General features: G+C 41.6%; 1 protein-coding gene and 1 long non-coding RNA gene across 12 annotated transcripts in view; one reads left to right on the top strand and one right to left on the bottom strand.

Annotated features, from left to right (window-relative positions):
* The window catches only part of NRXN3 (neurexin 3), a 993,270-nt gene that overhangs the window by 279,416 nt on the left and 692,400 nt on the right, over nt 1–21,454 (bottom strand). The gene's annotated exons all lie outside the window — the stretch shown is intronic.
* On the top strand, nt 6,491–12,850 carry LOC308195893. Its single transcript, XR_013951907.1, has 2 exons — nt 6,491–7,196; nt 12,445–12,850. It is a non-coding gene; the product is annotated as an uncharacterized lncRNA (long non-coding RNA).

The raw sequence follows: 21,454 nt of genomic DNA, 5'->3' as shown, positions 1-21,454 counted from the left end.
CCTCTCTCCTTCCTACTCAGAAAACAATTATCAGGAGAACATGATAATGAGATCTTATAATACAGGTTTTTCAAGATGTACGCTATCACAGACGTGTGCACACACAAGCCTTCAATAAGGTCATTGACAACTAACTCACAACAGACAAAAAGAATTTATTATTTCCTTTTGCAATCTGCTTGCACTGACTCCAGGCACCCAATCTACCACCGGGGGGCAAATTCCAGCACCCCCAACAAAGCTTTCATATAGGTTCAGCAACCTCCTTGCTCAGCCACTTTCTGTTAAAGTGAATTCTGACACAGCCTGGGAGCTCACCTTCCACTTCTTTATGAAGAACACCTGCACGACACTATCTTTATGAACTGTGATGATTATTTTCAACCTGTAATCATAACACTGTGCAATTGATATGCATTTTTTCATGTATTACAGTGCTTAGGAAAAATAATGTCTTCCTTTGACAGGGAAAAAAGATGGCAGTATTCCACACATCCAGAAAACCCTTCAATTCCCAGTACGTTATATCAGCAATAGCAGAAGCACAGCCCATCTTTAGCCCCACACGATATGCCAAGCACCACAAAGTCAGTGACACAGCAGAGAAAGAATTCAGGATTCCCAGACCCAGGATAGAGATCCCAGAAGTGGCCTAGGACTCCAATACAGGCCATGTAAAAGTGATCTGCAGAGAACCCTATTGCTGTCAGATTTGTTTCTGTTCAGAAGTTGTAAGCACTTTTTCTTCTGATAGCAATGCAATAGTCCAAAGTCAGAAAGCCAGCAGAACCACGTCTGCTCCTTACGACATCTCAGCCATTTTGCTAGGAGCCTATTCTGATACCAGCATTACAGCTTCTGAGGAGAAGGAAGCACCAATAATAGAGGTGACAAATCCCTTTTCATGGAATTTAAGTTATAAGGAAGAATCCCTAGTAAGAAACAATTGGGAATGACAACTATTGAAAATCAAAGATGCAAAATCACTGTCATGCCTTCCTAAGTCTTCTCCTTCTGAACACATTCAATAGGACTTCTGCTGCTCTCTAACCTTGCTTAGAAGCGGCTATATCTCACAAGGAGAGAAAGATTTATCCCGACCTACCAGTGGCACATGAAATGTAAGCAAAGCTGATGTAGTAATTTGATGCTTATAGAGGTCTGTATTTGCTTAAAATACTGTAACAGCACCGTGATGTTTGTGCGTGTTTGCTTTCCTCCTCCTCCTCCTGAAAAAGGCACTCAATAGAAACTGGGCAGGGGGAGGAAATGACACCACACAAATACAGACACAAAAGCAAAATACTTGCCCCATAAGATTCAGGGGCTATTACTTTGCCAATGCAGACCCCTAACCTCGGCTCCCTGCAGCTGGGACCAGGAGCCCTGAGGTGATTTTCCACTGAGGTGGTGCACACGGATCTTACCACATGGATCCCTGTTATGTTATCCTACAAGTGCAGTCTCGGCATAAGAATTAGTAGAAGCTACAAGCTACACAACAATTACAAAAATTAGTCAAAAATATGCTGATCAAGAGAAGAAAGGGTGCGTACAGAAGTGCACTGAACTGGAAACTATGCCGCAGAGCCCTGCGGCAGAACGGTCAGGAACATCTAATTAGCTGTTGCCAAACAGAAATTTATTTTAACTCAAAGTTTTCCTCTTGGACTCATTTGTAGAGATTTTTCACCAGAGAACAACAAAATTGTTTCCAAATCAGAACAGAAAATGAATTTGTGGTATGTTTGCAAGACATTAAATTCATACATCTGTAATACAACCAGAGTTGTCTATGTGGCTTCTTTCTGAAGACCAGTGCTAGAAGTTTTCCAAACACAAAGAAACTGCTGCTGCTGTCCTATTTTCTCCACCCAGGATGGAAATATCTAAACCTTATCTTTTGCCCAAACTGCAGAAATACAGACTATGGAATAACTGAAGAAAAGATTTCAGGCCAGAGAGCTTTGTGACAGTGAAATAGAATATAGCCCTACATTTTCCACATGGTTAGTGTAATTTCCTTCTGCTGGTCAAGCCTCTATTTGATAAGTCTCTAAGGGACGACAGACCACTTCTGTGTATATTGTCAGTTTATGGGGACAAAAAAAAAAAAACATTTGGAAATGTTTTCATTTTTAGGAAAACCATAGAAGAGATCACATTTATTACAAATCATCTACAATTGGTTTACAAATAAGGTTATTACTATAGCATGCAGGAATCTTATTACCAATAACAGTAGTAAACAGCATGTTCAACCGTTTGAACACATTACACATACCTTCTGAGATAAGTATTTGCTTATCTAAGGTGGGAAGAAAGACACACCAAGCGTCATTCCATTTGATGGAAGCTTTCTGTGACCATGTAAATTATTCTGAGTTTCCCCTCCAGTTTTCAGACATGACTAGAACAATCAACCATGCAGCAGTGAAAGGCTTCTTTTGGCCTGACAAGGCATGAGCTGAGAGCTTTGGGTTTCTCCCGGCACAACAGACAGCATATGGAACCTCCCAAGGCAAGGAGGGAGCTCCTGCAGTACGCTGACTTGAAGATTAGTGATACTCTCCCCAGCTGAGAAAATCCTCAAGCTTACTTCTAACAGAGGAACTGCATTAGCTCTAACTAAATAGCTTAGCTTACTTAAAAAGCTGTGGAGCTTTGCATGTACATACTAGAGAAAAAGCAGGAGTGTTTCCTATATTCATATCACTCTGGTCAGACCAAGACTTTAATAGTACAAGCATCCTTTGGAGCTTACCCTGGGGTCCTTTGCTGGGAATGTCAACAAAAAAAATTCTTGCAATATGGAGAGACAAGGGAAAGCTGATAGATTTAATTAATAATACATTTTCATGCATTATAGAATGAGCAGTTGAAAGCCAACTAATCTGTTAGAATGCTGAATCCCAGTCTTAGAAATAAGTATTCCTAAAGAGCATTCTCTTCAACTCTCATTGCAAATCTAATTGCAACATCACCTGCAAAAACACCCAGAATTAAAAACAAATGTTTCCTTGTTTCTGGTAACAATGTAATGTTGTACTTACTAACATTTACCACAAACAGGTGTAAAAGCTTGAAATGACAAGCTAAAAACAGCTCTAAGCCATCCAGGATGCTTCCTACAATGTTCTTCCTTTGTTACCCAAGTAGAGTTTTGTTCCTGCTCATAACAAACACAGCTGCAGATCTTCCACAGCTCTTCAACACATCAAGAATAGGCACTTACTGTTTCTCAGTTGAGCCTTCATTAAGGTCAAAAAGGTAAGCATCTATCACATCTTCACTTTCCTTGTACATACTGCATTTTGAACATGCAAATTGAAACTCACGGCTTTTCCATACCTTTAAGTTCTAGACATGCAAGTCACAATAGTATTGAAGCTACAGTCTTCGTTTGATGCAAAACCTATTGAGATCAAAGGCTATGAAACAGGACCTTGTATGTTTGGAAGCGATCTCCAATAGAAGAATTTATTTTATTCTTGGAGCGTTAATCTTCATGATGGAGTTATTTAAGGTATAACGGGACACATACTTGCAAAGCTCTGATGAAGACTATATTGATATAGAAGGGCTCAAAGAATGTTTTTGGTTTTATCACCTGTAACTGCTAGTATTTCTCCCACCTTTAAGTAGCATCTGCTAATAGGAGATTTTAGCCAGAAGGATACAGCTGCTCAGGATATTCTGTGTTCAGCTCTCTCTTAATTGTATATCATCAACCATTCCCTGGTGATCACATTTAATAGATGATGAACCTGTTTCACAAACAAACTTTCTCAAGAGCACTGTGAGAATTGAAAGCCCTGACAGAGAGCAATGATGTGTATAACTTCATGTTCCTTGGGGAACACCACTGCTGTGTGAGCTCTCAACAAATGGGTGTGGGAAATTCATGGTAATTCTCAGAAAAAAAAAGTTAGTGAGCATTCATGGTGTTGGGCAGAAAAAGATAAACTTGTTGGCTCAGTACTATATATTTCAGTTTCTTGTAGATATTAAAGTATGCTACACTACATCCAGAGGCCATTTTCTCCTTATTCCCTTTTAGCCCACAATTCTGTGGTCTCCTGTACACTGAGACCTGTTGGGGTGTACACTGAGACTCCTGTTGGGGTGGAGGCACAGAACCTGAAAGCAGTCTACAATTTGAGAGGCAGGTGCAGCGGTCAGTGGTCACTTGTGAGCTGCAGTCACTGGTCTATACTCTGTGTAACTGCCCAGTATCCACAGGAGGGGATATGGAGGAGACACTGAAATGGAAGCAGTCCGTAACAGAAAATTGCTTCACTGTGGGTAGAGTACAGGAGGCATAACACTATACAGAGAATTTTTTCCTGCTATGTTTATGCAACATTTAGTTCTGCAACGACCTGATCCATTTATAGATAGATGACAGATTACATACACTCAAGCACATGCTGAGGTATTTGGGGAAGGGAGTGCCGCAAAGCCTGTTCTTCAGGTGCACAGCAGTGTCCTGGACCATTACAGTTTTATAAACACAGGAGTGTATTAATTAGATTGTGACAAAACTAAAGTCTCCTTAAGAAAGTCTGTCAATACATTTAGATGAAAAACATGGCTGCAAAGCAAATATCTTGACCCACACATACATACGTTTAAGTAAACTCTACTTCTAGATTAATGTTTGTGGGTTAAGCTCACTGTACACTCAGTAGCACATACTACATTTACCTGACAAATAGCAGGGCAAAGAGAAAGCTATGCAATAAGCCTAGACAGAAGGCTCAGTGAGCTAGTTTCAGAACAAGAAAGCCAGAAGGGAAAAAGCCCACAGCAGCCCACTGAAGAACTCACTGCAGCCAAGCATTTCTGCAAGCTCCCAGCTCTCGTTGCATTCGAGAAGATATAAATAGAAGGATTTCTATTTCACTATGGGAGGATCTTCCAAGTGATTTTCCAGAAGAATTGGATATTACAAAGGTTCCACTTCTGACTTAATGCACTTCTTCCTTTCCTTACACTGTTTCCAAAAAAACAACGATACATAACACAAACTGAAGAAAACAAAACCCAAAACCACAAACTTGAAAACCCCAAAGGACCTTCCCATAGTCAAATGTGTCAAAGGCAAGTGTTTCTCTTCAGATCTACATTTAGCTTGTTTTAATGAAGTGGATAGCACCCCCTATAAAATATTGCTTTCTATCTATATATTTTTATCCAACTAGGAGAATCTAGAATCACTTGAAAATTCATTAACACTGACATTTAGACAACATAAAGCCATTTCAATTCAATTAAACAAACATAGTGTGCTAACCTTCAGCAAAAGAAGTAGCCGCACATTGTTATAGGCTGCTGTAAACAGATTTCTGGGCTTCAAAGCCAAGATCAATAAAGCTTCTGCAAACAATAATAATCTTACACACACTCCATCGACAGCTGCTCAGAAAATATAGCCTGATTCTAAAGGTCTTAGTGATTGGGTGCTTTCCCAGTCTTTTCTTCTTGCTCTCTAACATCAGAGTGCAAATGCCAAGACCTTAGTGAATTCCTTTGCAGCAGCAGCTAAAAGGAGCTGCCCCCTCCCAGCGCAAGACTGCCTATTGTGAGAAAACCCAGAGGGGAAAACAAACAAAATCAACAACACACACACACAAAAAGCGAACCCACATGTTGTGCAGCTACCTAAATACTGATGAGGTCCAAACTGCACAGCCTAAAACTACAAGACATCTTACTTCTATAAAGCAGGACACAGACAGATGAAGAATTAAAGATGTTGTATTAAAACTAATGAAAAACTTCCATTCATCCACAGACTAGACACAAAGCAGTGTCCAGCTCCCTTCACGACTGTCTTGTCTTCTTTCATATAAAGTCACTAATAAATCTGAATTTCAGAATAGCAGCTCCAGAATTCCTTAGCCTGCAAAGGCTGCTGATGCAAAGCCCTACCTTATGTTCTCATCTACTCCATTAAACGTGCTACTACTGCCTCCTTACATTCCCAACAGTTTTTCAACCCTTATTTCACCTTTAAAAAAAAAAATGAAACTTTTTCTTTTTAGGGACATAGACCATATCTTTAGTACTGCCATACTTCAAGCCCACTGATGTCTGATGATGGCCAACAAATAAAACACGGCACTTTTTCAAGTGTGACTCAATTACCAACAGCAGACACCAAAACTGTTGCCTGATCAGGAAGCATACAAAATGCCAAGAGGCAGATGGCAACTAATCTTTGATCTTCCCAGCAGCATTAAGGATAATACTTTGGAATCTTGAAGTCACTTGACATCTCAGAAATTAATATTTAAACATTGAAAAGAAATTATGCTATAGTTACACAACCACATATAGTCAGCATTAGGAGGATGATTCTACTATGGATAAGTCTTACGATCCTTACTCAGTTTTTACTTCTTAGCTAATTACCCTCTTTCCTGGGGAGAAGGGCACTTTAAGAACTGAAGTTTGGAGACTTCCTCCTATCTTCTCTTAGATGTTAGTGTTAGTGTTGGGGAGAATCGAATGGATGTTCTATTAATGTTTCTCAGGTGATGGATCATACGGTATAATTAAATATTATTAAATGTACTTACATTATCAAGTAATCTATGTATGCTGGAAACCTAGGGAGTACACTGAACATTTAAAGGAATCGTTGAAGGGGAACCCTGGGAGGGAATAGGTACAACCTGACCTTGGATAAGGGCCTGGAGATGATGAAATGAGTTGAAGCAGAACCAAGGAGCGGAGGGAGCATGCGTCGAGTGAGAAAGGTGAAAGAGTTCAGCGGAGAGGAAGACTCCTTACTTCATCTGGACGACCACCTGGACGACCACCAGAGTGCGCCACGCATGTGCAAAGGGGAGGGGAGCTAATTAGAATGAAAAGCGAGGCTGATGTTGCAACCTGTAATGAATATGTATACCTGCCGCAATATTGTATGTATAAATAACGGCTGGGAAGTAACGGGACTTGAAGCCAGATTTGGGCACCTGCCCCGGCTTCCAGCGCTGAATAAAGCACCTTCATATAATCACTTGGTGGTTATGTGGTTGCTACGCTAACATTTTGGCGACCCAGATGGGACAGCGTGGGCACTGCTGAGGCGGATCGTGTCTCGGTTTCGCTCCAGCCGGCACCGAGGGATTCTCGGGGAGCAGTCGACCACGACCGACCTCCGCTGCTCACGACGTACCACTGGAGTGGTAAGCAAAGGTGCTTTTAACTTTGGGTATTCGGTACCGATTTGGTTGGGAAAGCCTGCCGGTCAGACGCGGCGAAAGCCACGCTCGGTTGGGCAGGGAGCTCCCGGGGTAAGCCTAGGCGCCGTCCGTTAGACAGAGCGAAAGCTCTGCAGGTTCGGCATTGGTAACTGTATTGGTTTGTGCTGAAGGGTCAGCACCAGGTATTATTGGTATGTAGAAAGCGTGCTGCTGCTGCTCCGGCAGCTTTTTGCGAAAAGCACGCTGCTGCTCCGGCAGCTTTTGGGAAAGCACACTGCTGCTCCGGCAGCTTCTGGAAAGTGTGCTGTTGCTGCTCCGGCAGCTTTCGGGAGAGTGTGTTGCTGCTCCGGCAGCTTTCGGGAGAGTGTGTTGCTGCTCCGGCAGCTTTCGGGAGAGTGTGTTGCTGCTCCAGCAGCTTTCGGGAGAGTGTGTTGCTGCAGCTTTCGGGAGAGTGTGTTGTTGCTCCAGCAGCTTTCGGGAGAGTGTGTTGTTGCTCCAGCAGCTTTCGGGAGAGTGTGTTGTTGCTCCAGCAGCTTTCGGGAGAGTGTGTTGTTGCTCCGGCAGCTTTCGGGAGAGTGTGTTGCTGCAGCTTTCGGGAGAGTGTGTTGCTGCAGCTTTCGGGAGAGTGTGTTGTTGCTCCGGCAGCTTTCGGGAGAGTGTGTTGTTGCTCCAGCAGCTTTCGGGAGAGTGTGTTGTTGCTCCGGCAGCTTTCGGGAGAGTGTGTTGCTGCTCCGGCAGCTTCCGGGAGAGTGTATTGCTGCTCCGGCAGCTTTTGGGTCCGTATTATAAGCTCAAAATGAAAAAGATTAAAGAAATTCTGGGAAAAGATGTACCTATCCCGCGGACATCCCCGCTGGGGTGTTTGCTAGCACACTGGAAAGAGGGAGGTTTTGGTCAAGAAATGCGGAAAGGAAAGCTGATTGATTATTGTAACATTTGGTGGCCACAGTATAAACTAGAGGACCAAGAAACTTGGCCTGAGAATGGGACATTGCAATATAATACAATTTTACAATTGATGCTATTTTGTAAGCGGGAAGGAAAATATGATGAACTGCCGTATGTGGAATTATTCTTTTATTTGCGCCGAAAGCCTGAATGGCAGCATGCTTGTGGAATAATGGTGCTTGAAGTTTCAACTGAGGAACGTTGTTGTGCATGTACTAAGGAGGGACGCTGTATACAGCATCAGGCAATAGAGAATAATAAGTATTATGGGAAATAATATAATATAATAATATAATAATGTATATAATAATATAATATAATAATATAATAATGGAAATATTGATCTGGAAGTTGCGCCGTCGGCTCCGCCGGAAGAGCCAGGACAGGGAGGGAAAAGAGAAAAGGAAGATAGCAGTAGTGATGGAGAATCCCCGATTTTAGTCTCCCCGTGTCACATAGGACCCGGCAACAGCGAAGGGCAGGAGAAACTATAAATGAACAGGGAGGGAAAATAATCGCTCCCCTCAGGCAAGGAGTGGGGACAGAAGGACCGGTATATGTCAAGGTGCCTTTTTCAGCTGGGGATTTAATGATATGGAAGCAAGCAGCCGGCACCTACAGGGAAAACCCAGATAAAGTAGCTAGGATAATGAAAATGATAATTAAAACCCAAAATCCCGATTGGGATGATCTCCAGGTGATCCTGGATACTTTGATGGATTACATGGTATTGCGGGCAGCCAGAGAGAGAGCCCGAGAAGATATATGAAATGGATTAGTGCTTGGAAATCTAGATCAAAACTTCCCCACTGAGGATCCCCAATGGGATTATAACACAGGGGATGGAATAAGGAGGCTGAAGAGATATCAAGATTGGGTACAAGTCGGGGTACAGAATGCCATGCCCCGGACCATAAATTGGTCAAAATTGTATAATGTCAGGCAAGAAAAAGCGGAATCACCTTCCGCCTTTTTAGAGAGATTGAAAGAAACTAAAGAGCCCTTGGTAAAAATTCAAATAGGAAATAAGGAAGTAAAATTTTTGATTGATACAGGGGCCACATATTCAGTACTCAATAGATTAAGTGGTAAGATAGGGGAAAGGAAAACTACTATTGTAGGTGCCACCGGGAAGGAGGAAATACGGCCGTTCTTACAACCCCTTGATTTACAGTTTGGAGGTAAAGAAATTACGCATGAATTTTTATATGTACCAGAATGCCCTATTCCTCTTTTGGGACGGGATTTGCTAACTAAACTATAATGTTTGAAGATGGAGAATTGATTATGAGAATCCCGGAATCAAAAGTGGGACAAATATTAATGATTAAAGAGAAGGTTGTTCCTCATATCCCAAAAGAGGTAGAAAATGCAGTAATGCCTGCAATTTGGGAAACGGACGTGCCTGGAAAATCAAAAGTAGCCCAGCCAGTAAAAATTGAACTTAAGGAAGGGGCCCGACCGGTATGGATTAAACAGTACCCATTGAAGCTAGAAGCTAGGCTAGGGATAGTAAAGATTATAGATAAATTTCTTAGCTACCACATTCTGGAGGAATGCAAATCTGAATATAATACCCCAATTTTCCCAGTAAAGAAACCTAATGGGGAATACAGGCTAGTGCAGGACCTTAGGGCAATAAACGAAATAACAAAAGATATTCACCCAGTGGTGGCTAATCCTTATACATTGTTAACATCTGTAAAAGAAAAATATAAGTGGTTTACTGTAATTGATTTAAAAGATGCCTTCTTCTGCATACCCATTGACAAGGATAGTAGAAAACTTTTTGCTTTTGAATGGGAAAGTCCACGGAACGGACGAAAGATGCAACTGACCTGGACAAGATTGCCTCAAGGATTCAAGAATAGCCCGACCCTCTTCGGCAGTCAACTAGCTAAAGAAATAGAAGATTGGATTAACCAAGGACAAATTCAGGTACCAAAGGATCGATACCTGCTGTTACAATATGTGGACGATATATTAATAGCTACCAAAGGAGAGTCAGAATGTATTCAGGTAACTGTTGATATTTTGAATCAATTGGGACTAAATGGGTACAAGGTTTCTAAACAAAAGGCACAAATCGCGTGCACAACAGTAATTTATTTGGGATGTGAAATTTCTCAAGGACAAAGAAAATTGGGAGTTAACCGAATACAAGCTATTTGTGAAATCCCCGAGCCGCGAAATCTGCACGAACTACGGGCTTTCCTAGGTATGGCCGGGTGGTGTAGACTGTGGGTAATGGACTATGGACTCATAGCAAAGCCCCTCTATGAAACCCAAAAGGCCTGTACATTTACCTGGGGAAAGCCACAACAAGAGGCCTTTAAGAAATTAAAAGAAGCCCTGATAAAGGCGCCTGCCTTGGGCTTGCCGGACTTATCAAAGGACTTTCAGCTGTTTGTGCATGAGAGACAACGATTGGCATTAGGAGTACTGACCCAGCGACTTGGGAGCTGGAAAAGACCTGTGGGGTATTTTTCTAAACAATTGGATGCGGTAAGCGCCGGATGGCCCTCGTGTTTAAGGGCCGTGGCAGCCACAGTCCTTTTAATACAGGAAGCCAGGAAGCTCACATTAGGGAAACAAATTGAAGTGTTCGTGCCACATATGGTGACTACGGTATTGGAGCAAAAGGGGGGCCATTGGCTATCGCCCAGACGAATGATGAAATATCAAGCTATATTAACTGAGCAAGATGATGTAATCTTAAGAACTACTAACCTATTGAACCCAGCAGTATTTCTAGGAACAACTGCGGAGGAAGGAGACCTCAGTCATGATTGCGTGGAGATCATTGAACATACCTATGCCAGCAGAACAGACTTAAAAGATCAGCCTCTGGAGAGACCAGATTGGGAACTTTTCACGGATGGAAGCAGCTTCGTGGAAAATGGGACTCGTTATGCAGGATACGCAGTAACTACATCAAAGGTAGTGATTGAGGCAAATTCCCTACCTCCGGGAACTTCAGCCCAACGAGCAGAAATAGTCGCCCTGACGCGAGCCCTGGAACTAAGCGAGGGTAAGAATGTGAATATTTGGACAGATTCAAAATATGCATTCGGAGTAGTCCACGTACATGGGGCATTATGGAAAGAAAGGGGAATGCTATCCTCACAAGGGACTAATATAAAATATCAGGAAGAAATATTGAAATTAATAACAGCTGTACAGAAACCCCAACAGGTGGCCATAATGCATTGTAAAGCCCATCAAGGAGGGGTGTCAGAGATTGCAGAAGGTAACAGACTGGCAGATTTGACGGCCTGGAAGGTTGCGCGTGAAGTATGGAAAGTAATGGCTCTAATTCCATCAAAGGTAGGCCTCTCTTGTTTTAAATTACCTAAAGACCCAAAGTATTCAGCAGAAGATGAGAGACTTGCAAATTTGATGAAGGCCCAGAAGAATCCTGAGGGATGGTATGTGACTACGACAGGACAACTTATAGTGCCTCCTATAGTAATGCGAGAAATCTTACAAATAAAACATAATGAATGTCACTGGGGTGCAGGAGCAATGGTGACCTATTTGAAACGAGGTGTCATCTCGGTACACATGTTAACAATGGCAAAGTCAGTAATGTCAAAATGTGAGCTTTGCTTAAAGAATAATCCGGTAGCAAGGAAACATGCTGAGATAGGAAGAACTAGAGCTGGGATAGAGCCTGGAGATTACTGGCAAATAGACTTCGTGGAGCTGCCTAAAGCAAGAGGTTATAAATACCGATTGGTAGGGGTTGATACTTTTTCAGGATGGCCGGAGGCCCTTCCCTGTCGCACCAACCAAGCAAAGGAAACGGTAAAATGGTTACTACAGGAAATAATCCCTAGATTTGGTGTACCATTGGGTATTTCTTCAGACAGGGGACCACATTTCATTGCCAATGTGGTTAAGGAGGTTAGTAGGTTACTGGGAATCACCCAGAACACCCTATCCCACTTACTCCACCCCCATCCTATAGTACTAGCGTTAACAAGCAGGCATAGAGGAATCAATAAGATAGTAGACTAACGAAGATGCGTTAAGATTATACTTACTAATCTCTATATCAAGTTATACTCACTAACCTCTACTAACCTGATTCAACCTAATAGTAATGAAAATACTTGCTCTTGGTATGAGTGAAGTATTTTCAAAGGGGGGAAATGTTAGTGTTGGGGAGAATCGAATGGATGTTCTATTAATGTTTCTCAGGTGATGGATCATACGGTATAATTAAATATTATTAAATGTACTTACATTATCAAGTAATCTATGTATGCTGGAAACCTAGGGAGTACACTGAACATTTAAAGGAATCGTTGAAGGGGAACCCTGGGAGGGAATAGGTACAACCTGACCTTGGATAAGGGCCTGGAGATGATGAAATGAGTTGAAGCAGAACCAAGGAGCGGAGGGAGCATGCGTCGAGTGAGAAAGGTGAAAGAGTTCAGCGGAGAGGAAGACTCCTTACTTCATCTGGACGACCACCTGGACGACCACCAGAGTGCGCCACGCATGTGCAAAGGGGAGGGGAGCTAATTAGAATGAAAAGCGAGGCTGATGTTGCAACCTGTAATGAATATGTATACCTGCCGCAATATTGTATGTATAAATAACGGCTGGGAAGTAACGGGACTTGAAGCCAGATTTGGGCACCTGCCCCGGCTTCCAGCGCTGAATAAAGCACCTTCATATAATCACTTGGTGGTTATGTGGTTGCTACGCTAACATTAGCGAAGAGTTGAGGCAACAACTCAAACTGTACTCTTTGACAGGTGAGATGAGGTTTCACTCAGGACTATGGATTAGATTGGTCAAGAGCAACTGAAAAGTCTTGTCATTGAATGGAAGCTTAGGGATAAACTGAATGGACACTGTGATGGATTTTGAGGGTTTTTGTGATTGGTCGATTAAGTTACTGCAGTTAAAAAAAAAGACTACTTCCCTAAATACCTACAGCACCGCACTGAGAAGTTGAGGTGCATCACGTGAAAAAGAAGATGTCACACGCATGTCTGTAAGGCACTGTACATCAACAAGTCACACACAATATAAGTTTCATTCTGTCAGTGCTAAGGATATCAGGCACAGCCACCTGATGCGGTGAGGTAAAGCATAGTTTAATCACAACGATCAGACACATCAAAGGAACTTAGAGGATATGTTGTCCATTTTACCGATGGAAAAAAAAAGCATTTCTGTACATGGTCATTTTGGAGTACCACTGCTAAATTCAAAGTCACGCTACTTTCACATTGGTGAAAATTAGAATGGGACTGAACCTTCTGAGGGTTCTTACTGAGATGCACATGTCACCGTGCTGGCAAATAAGCAGCTTCCTAATCAATATGTATCACCCAATGAATATGTTAAGACTACTTGATACACAGATGACATGCTGCTGAACACCTGCAGCTTGCAAGTGGAATATGTTTGGTGCTTGCTGAATGCCTTTGGTTTGTATTTACTGCTTCTTCAGTCTAGTCCCAACAACTTATTTTCTATGCATGGAGGATCTCAACTCCTTATTTCCAGGAGTCCAACAGCAACTCATTATTTAACAGAAGAAACCACTGAACAAGTTGCTACAAAAACCAAATAGTAAGCCTGGTGGGATATATTCCTGTTTAGGTTGATTTCCAAATTACCTTGATAGAGGTTAAAAGAAATTCTGTGTACTATTTATTTAGGTCTCCTAGGTGTAAGCCTATAATATCTATAGCAACTATTTCTCCTTTCTCTATCTGATGCAAACTAGTGCTAGATTCAGTTTGCCACTTATCATGAATTTTACAAGGAATCCTATAAGTATTCCAAACAGCGCTGCTGGAAATAGGGCACTACTCTGCACAGCTGGCAGTGTTATTTCTGCTTTTAAGGGCATTCACCAGAACAATATCAGCCACACTAAATATTAAAAACAAGTGTATCCACGCTAGTTAACAACCTTTGGATCACCTCATAACAGGCTGCAATAAGTTGTTGTGCATTTGTAAGCCTACTTGGTTCTGTCCACTTCTTTTCTTAGCCCTGAGTTTATGAATTTAGTTGACCTTTAGATATGAATACAACTTCTGAAACAAGCAAAAATGGATACATATAAATTCAGCAATAGCATAACTGTGAAGAGGTACCAATGGAATTTCAGGGAGTGGAAGAGAAACAGGTTGGGGTTACACAAATTTTCCCCGTCCTATTGCAGAGGACTCTCACCTACTGCTGAATACAGTTGACCAGCACAAGTGTACTGCCTAGTCAAGTGGAAAGAAAGCAATAAGCTTACTTCTTCCAAAGGCACCACTTCACCGTGCCTCAACTTTAGAGGTTAAAGGTTTACCCAGACAAAGGAAGTTGTCAGGTAGTTTATCACATCTGGCCTAAATGGGGAAATCTGTTGGTGTGGAAGGACGTGCTTTATACCTCTCTCCACTCAAGACGCTGATTTTGACTGTTCATTTGGGAGCTCATGGGGCTGCCATTCTAAGTTTGCTCTCTCATTCCACATCGTAAGAACAGCATAATTTGATCCCTGATCCTGTGTGGACAGAGTACTTCTTGTCACGTATTTGTTCTTATATTATCTTCATTTATACCCACACTGGCATGAACAGCTGAATGAAATCTACATTTCAAAAAAAAAAAAGTGATTAAAACATCTTACCTGCCACCCCATGAAATCATGTTAAAGATCAGAGACTAATCCACGTGAATCACATAACCTGACTCCTTAAGACATTCAGCTTGTCAAGTCACCCTTCACAGTTCTCAGCAATTTAACCAAAATACCAGCAAAGAAAGCCTCACAACTCCCCATGGTGTGGTCTGTGGGTGAAGTCATTATCTGTACATTATTCTTGGACAAAATGAAAAAGAAGATGAAGAGCCAAATTTCTGGCATAGCGTGTATATCCCAAAAAGCACATGAATATTACAAATCTATTCCATTCTTTTGTTCTACCCTCCCTACATTCTTTATTCTCCAAACATATGGTCAACGGGACATCAGCTCAAAACATGAGCACCAACTACTGAGTCAACATTTCAATGCAATGCCCTTTAGGAAGAAAGCATCTCTTCCTCCAGACACAGTCCAGGCCTAGACAGGTGATACTAACATATGTAAATAATAAATACCTACTTCCTGTTTAGAAATATATATATTCTTAAAGAAAAAACCATGCAAACAGAAGGCCTTTAAGATAATGCAGAATAATGAAAAAAGTGTGTAAAATAGGGAGAGGCATCAACCCTGATTCAAATAGCAGATTCCGATCTAAAGCTGCTATTAACAATATGCATATTTTTGCAGTTAGTGCTTTTAAAAAATAAAAAAAAAAAAACCAACAGAAGTGTACAGACTTCTTAGTGATTTTCAAATTGTACCTTAAGAGTGGGAACCACTAAAGTTATCACAGCTGCTTTAACTCAATAGAATAAAAAGTACATTATGGATTATTTCCCATTTACTCTCCCCAAACATAATTTAACAGACTTGTTTTTCTCCAAATACATAATGTGAAAGCTACACAAAACAGATTTAATCACCTGAGACTTCTGCATTTCCTGTGATTTCAATTGATTTCAAACGTGACCCTGCACCAACAACGTACATACACATAAATAACAATTACCACGTTCCAGAGGGAAGGCATTCCAATTTCCTCCTCACAAAGTGCTGCTGTATTACACCCAGCAGTTCAGATCTTGCCTTCCTGAAAATATTTAGAGGTGTTATATGGCAGTAAAAGGACTTAACTAAACAAACTTTATTATCTACTTTTGGGATAGCAAAATGAACAGACAAGTGCTTGCTGTCACTTTGCCTATGTTACACGCAAACCAAATGAATCCAGTTCACATCACATTTTGAAGAGCATCCTCAGTGTACGCTAAACTAGGATCTAATATGGAAGGCTATTTGCAATATAGAGCATCTTGCTTTTGCATGGAAAAGACCACCCATGGTTTCCAGAGCTTTCTTTTTACCATCCCATGCAACTTTGTTAAAGAAAATAATAGCTTTTATATAATTTATCACATGGCATAAAAGACTTAGAAAAATGCTATAATTTTACCACATTGTTGCAGTGTTCCCATTTCCTTCATCGCATTGGCATTCATGTCACCAGCACTTAACTGATGTTCCAAACCTACACAGTTAATGATGCTTCTGCTCAAAAAAATAAAGTGCCCAAAACAGCAAGGATGCTGATCAGAACATGTTTCTCCAAGTTTTCATAGTAGAAATCTAAATCTGGAAATGCCTTCCTTCTTCCTTCCACACCGGAAGCACACATGCAAGGTGCTGGTGACAAAATGAAACATGGCACCTTAATTCTTTTTGCGTCCCCATCTCCTTTTCAAATTACTCTGTTACAGCCTTCATTAGTGGAAATTAATACTACTGTTAATGAAGCACCATCCGCCTCGTGCTATGGTGCTGCCCCAGGACATCACAATGACATGTTCTCAAGACAAGTGCCAAAGGAAAATAAGTATACTCATCCAAATGGTACCACTCAGTGGCAGCACCAATGCCTCACACTGGCTGCAGCAAGTAGTTAGCAGGGCCAGCCAAGTGTATCAGCTTTGGAACAGCTTTGCTCCCGGAGGAGAACAGGGTACAGAAAGAGCAATAAACAATAGCAAAAGCACATAAAGACGACAGTGAAGAGCTGAGGGTGGAAAAAGAAGGTAGGACAGGAAAGACAATAAGATAAACGTAGGGTTGTGGGTTTTTTTTTAGACACAGAGAGAGGCAAATAAAGGATGAAATTTTAGGAACACGCAGACGCATTCTCCCACTCAGTTACTGCAATAGACCATGAAAATACTCTCTTCAGCAGCACCTGCCTGCCCTTCCCAAAGAGAGGTCATGCTCTGATCTTCTGAATTTACTAGAAACCTGAACAGAAAGTCCTTTAGAAATAATTATAGTTGTAAAAGGACCACCTAAAGCACTAAGAGAAAGTCATGGCCAAAGCACCCAGAGAAACAGTACTTCGGTGTGTTTAATGCCTCGTGGAAAAAACTATTAAGTGTGAAAAGTCCATGCAATGGGTTCGATGATTCACTAAGAGGCTGTGGTTTGTTTGTTTTTAAGAAGATCTCTGCTGATGCTGCATATGCTTTCACAAGCTGCTGCCCGAACGCAAAGCACACCCCACAGGCTGCAGGTTGTGAGATTGTCTTGCCAGCTCATACTCCTTCAGGCAAAATCCTCAGGGCTCTCCTCTGTACTATACCGAGGAAAGCTCTCATGAAGGCAATGGATCAAACTTTCAAGCAGTTACAGTGACTATGACTGATAACAAAAACTGCTCAGACACTAAGACTCGAAGAAAGATTAAGGAAATTAGAATTCAGTTATTTCAGCTGTTTGCTTTATCCATCCATCTCTAAGCAGCCTACTTGTAGATTAATCAATATCTAGATGGAAAATGACTTCATACACACAGTAACCTTGGAAAATATTCTGATAGGAAGAGAACTATTCAATCGGGCTCTCTGCACAAGAACAGGATTATTTGCTACAGACCCTGCGAATAGCAGGAGCATACAGCTGAGACAAGTATTAAAGCCACAGCAGCATTAATGCCTAACACAATCTACCTGCAAGATATCTGCTTCCATCCCCTTTGACAGGGGTGAGGGTTTACATCCTTGCCCCTGTTTCTGTCTCCATTGTGCTGATGCAGCTACTTGGAGTGAACCAAACCAAGAAGCTGTTTTCTTCATTTAGTTTTCAGCTGGATCAGTTCATTCTACTGGTTCACAATGTGAACTTGCACAATAGGGTCAACATCCTCCAGGCAAAAGCAAAGGCCTGAAGTGGGAGCGTTTGATCTGGCACTGGTACCAAAATCTACACATTAACCAATACTTAAAGGGACAATAGCGAACAACTGATGAATGTTTAATGATTTATTAAGTATTTTTAATCCCATGCAAAAAGTCACATTATTCTTGCAGAGAAAAGTGACCGGCTACATGCTAACATAACTCAGCATGTGGATCACCAATTGATCGCAGATCACAAGACATCAGAAAGTGATAGACACCAAAAATATAATTACTACATATCCCTCCCCTCTTTTTTAACATTAAAAAAAATCCAAAAAAGTTGACTACAAATATTGAGATTACAATTCTCTATATAGACTTGTTTCTATACGGACACAAAAGTAGGTACTAAGCCAAAGTCCTGAAGAGTAAAATAGGAGACGGTTTATTTGGAATACCACCCCCCCCTTTGAACTTTAAAAAAATAAAATAAAAATCAAATAATGATTAAAGTTCAACAGTGACTCATCAGATGCCTCAAAAAACTCAATCTAGTGTTAGAATACATAAGTTCAGTAGGTAATTTTTGCTTTCCAACTCGCATCTTCAGCTGTTATTCAACCCACTTCAGCCTACCAAGATTGCATTTCTTTTCTTTCCTGCCCCCAAAGTGGTTTACCTGGGAGAAAGGTACTCTCAGCCCAGACACAAATGCTATGACTGCCTTATTAGAATTACCATTCTCCACAAAAAGCATTTTGTCTCAGTGAAAGGTAATATAACAAAATACACCCTTACTCAGTGCATCGGATCTGCCCTAACAATCACAGCTCCCACTGTTTCAGACTGACTGTATACAGTATTTTTAGATTACATCTGAGCTTTAACTTCAGAAAAACATGCTGTTAGGGAAAGCAGAGCCAGAAAGCTTAACTGCCGCATTACTGGCAGAAGCCACAGGTAGAAAAATCCACACCATCACAAAGATTTACACAGCATGTTCTGCAATAGCCACAAGCTGAAATTGTTCAAATAATAATCACAGGCACCTCAAACTTCATTAGGGAATGTATTCCCATTTCGGCAGCTGGCAAGAGAAATACATCTCAAGTATGAAATTAAGATCTGTTAGCAGCTTCTAAAGAAATGTTGAAATGGGTAGTAAGACAAAGAATTGGTATTTCACTGAGGAGTTATCAAGTTATAGTTCCTTAGCATATTAGTGGACATAAATTAAGTATTGACAAGTCATGTGCTAGAACTTTCCTTGGGTTTGGTTACGTCCCATGAACTGATTTTTCACAAGTTTCAACTTCAGGTTCAGATGCTTTGCATGCGTTTCATGTTTCAGCTGATCTTGGAACTCCTCAGCCAATTCTGAACGATCTGACAATGATCCATGCAATCTGGTGGTCATGACTATTCCTCTTGGAATTCTTGTAAAATTTTTCAACTCCCTTACTGCACCTATCACAGGCAATAAATGAAGTGACTGCTGGAAATTAACCAGGTTTAGCAACTCAGAGCTTTAAGTGCTATGAGATCTCTTGACACAAAAAGCTTGAAACCCATTCCTGATGCTGCTCCTTGAAGTGTATCAAGTGCCTGAGGAGCAGTGCACAAGAAATGCAATGGGGAAGAAGGGCAGAGCAGACAAACCCTAACAGCCTTCAAAAGCCACAGAGTACCTCAGACCTGGGCAAGATGCAGCAAAGTAAAGAATAACCAGCTGGTAACTTCCCACCCCATTGCTTGTGTCCAGCTAGGAATAGTCCTCTACCTGCAAGACCTCTCCTCTCAGCTGAAGGGGAATAAGTAGGAGGGCTTCGGGTGTTAGATGCGTGTGCCAGATAGGCTGCTAGACTTCTTTGCTATGAGTCACCATCACAATTTTATCACTTACCTCATTACAGGTGCTTGGTCTGCCAATGCCAATCCCTTTATAGCCTTCCTCTTAGGGAAACATTGGGCACTAAGATGTAAAGAAATACGTAAGAAGCAACAAAGGAGGCAGAAACTCATTGCAGTTAAGGATTCAAAGCTGGTAAGTGTGAGTTATTTTTAAACACTGCTGTGATATTGGAATGTGCTAAAGTGCCTAAAAGCCACATCATAAAATACACTGCCTTGGATTCTGTAAAATGAAAGCACTTCCAACACGCTAGTCAACGTGTTAACAACAGAGCTTCAGTGTTTTTTTTTGTTTTCCTTTTCCCCCTTAAATAGTATTCTAATATTCAAACAGGAATATTAATTACTTCATTGAAAAGAAGCGTCCTAGGGCTCTTCATCTCCTGTTCAGCACATTATCATCCACTACATGGATTAGATTGCACCAGCTGCTACTTTTACAACAGTGTTCACTCCGACCTTCTACATGTGTGCTATTACACAGGAATTGTCAAGCCAATTAGGACTAATGCAGCCTAAGCTCAAGTAGTGGTTGCTTGATTACCACTGGGATAAAGCTGAAGAAAGGATACGGGAGATACAACAGTTTTAAGGAAGAAGAAGAATTCTCCTAAGTACTTGACAGGCATTAGCCACAACTCTTTTTCTGAACACACAGTAATTTGCAACCCTGGTATTGATTTACTTGGTGACCTTGAATCGGTCCCTACAAATCTCACCAGGGATGTTACTGGATTTGAGAGTCTTGGCAAAGAGATACAAGATCCATACAAAATTAAGGCCTCTTTCTGGAACACAGGTGCCATGCTCTGTGAATTTGGTAAGAGACACTAAAACTTGCATAGCACAGCCATCCCGCTCACAGCCCCACCACTCTCCCCCTGCCCTTCGACTCCTTATTTACCCCACAAACATATGCAAATTGACTCGCATTTGGGGAAAAAAAAAAGTCAAGAAGCAAAAGCCTTCCAGATTTAAGACCTGACACCGAATGGATATTTATTAAGTACCCTAAGCAGACAGTGAGTGGCATTGGTTAGTCAGGTTCCACACATCCCTGCCCCTCCTCCATAGTTACTTTAAAGACAATAAACTTTATAATGAAGCATCGATAACATCTTCCCATTTAGGCTAACAGGCTTATCGTGTGCTCCACCACAGAGTATGCTGTTTTAATTAGCAAGATGGATCTCGGAGCTGATATGTTCTGTTGTGCTATAATTCCTGCCTTTACAGTAATTTTCTCCTGTTTTTCACACTATAATGTGCTATAAATCCTACTTAGGCTGCCGCGCTGGCCTGTTGCTACTCCGAGTCGATCTGCCAGGCCCCGCGTTTCCATGGCAACCCCACCACCCCGGTGGCAGGCCTGTCCTAGGCCCCTGCGGGACACCTGCGGTGCTCGGGGCCCCCAGACCTCCCACTCCCTTCAGCCACCCCTCTGCCTCCTCGGGTCCAGCCACCTACGGCTGCCCCCAGCCCTCTCCCCATTCCTCCTGGATGGGGATGCCAGGGAAATAACAGCTGCTCAGCTGGTTTAATGCCAAGTGAAGTGACCTCTCCTCCCACTCTGGTGCTTTTGCTTCCTTTTGTTGTTGTTTTTTTTT

Source organism: Anser brachyrhynchus (assembly GCF_964034855.1).
Source record: "Anser brachyrhynchus genome assembly, chromosome: 5".
NCBI classification, from domain to species: Eukaryota; Metazoa; Chordata; class Aves; order Anseriformes; family Anatidae; genus Anser; species Anser brachyrhynchus.
This window is presented reverse-complemented; position numbering and strand designations above follow the sequence as displayed.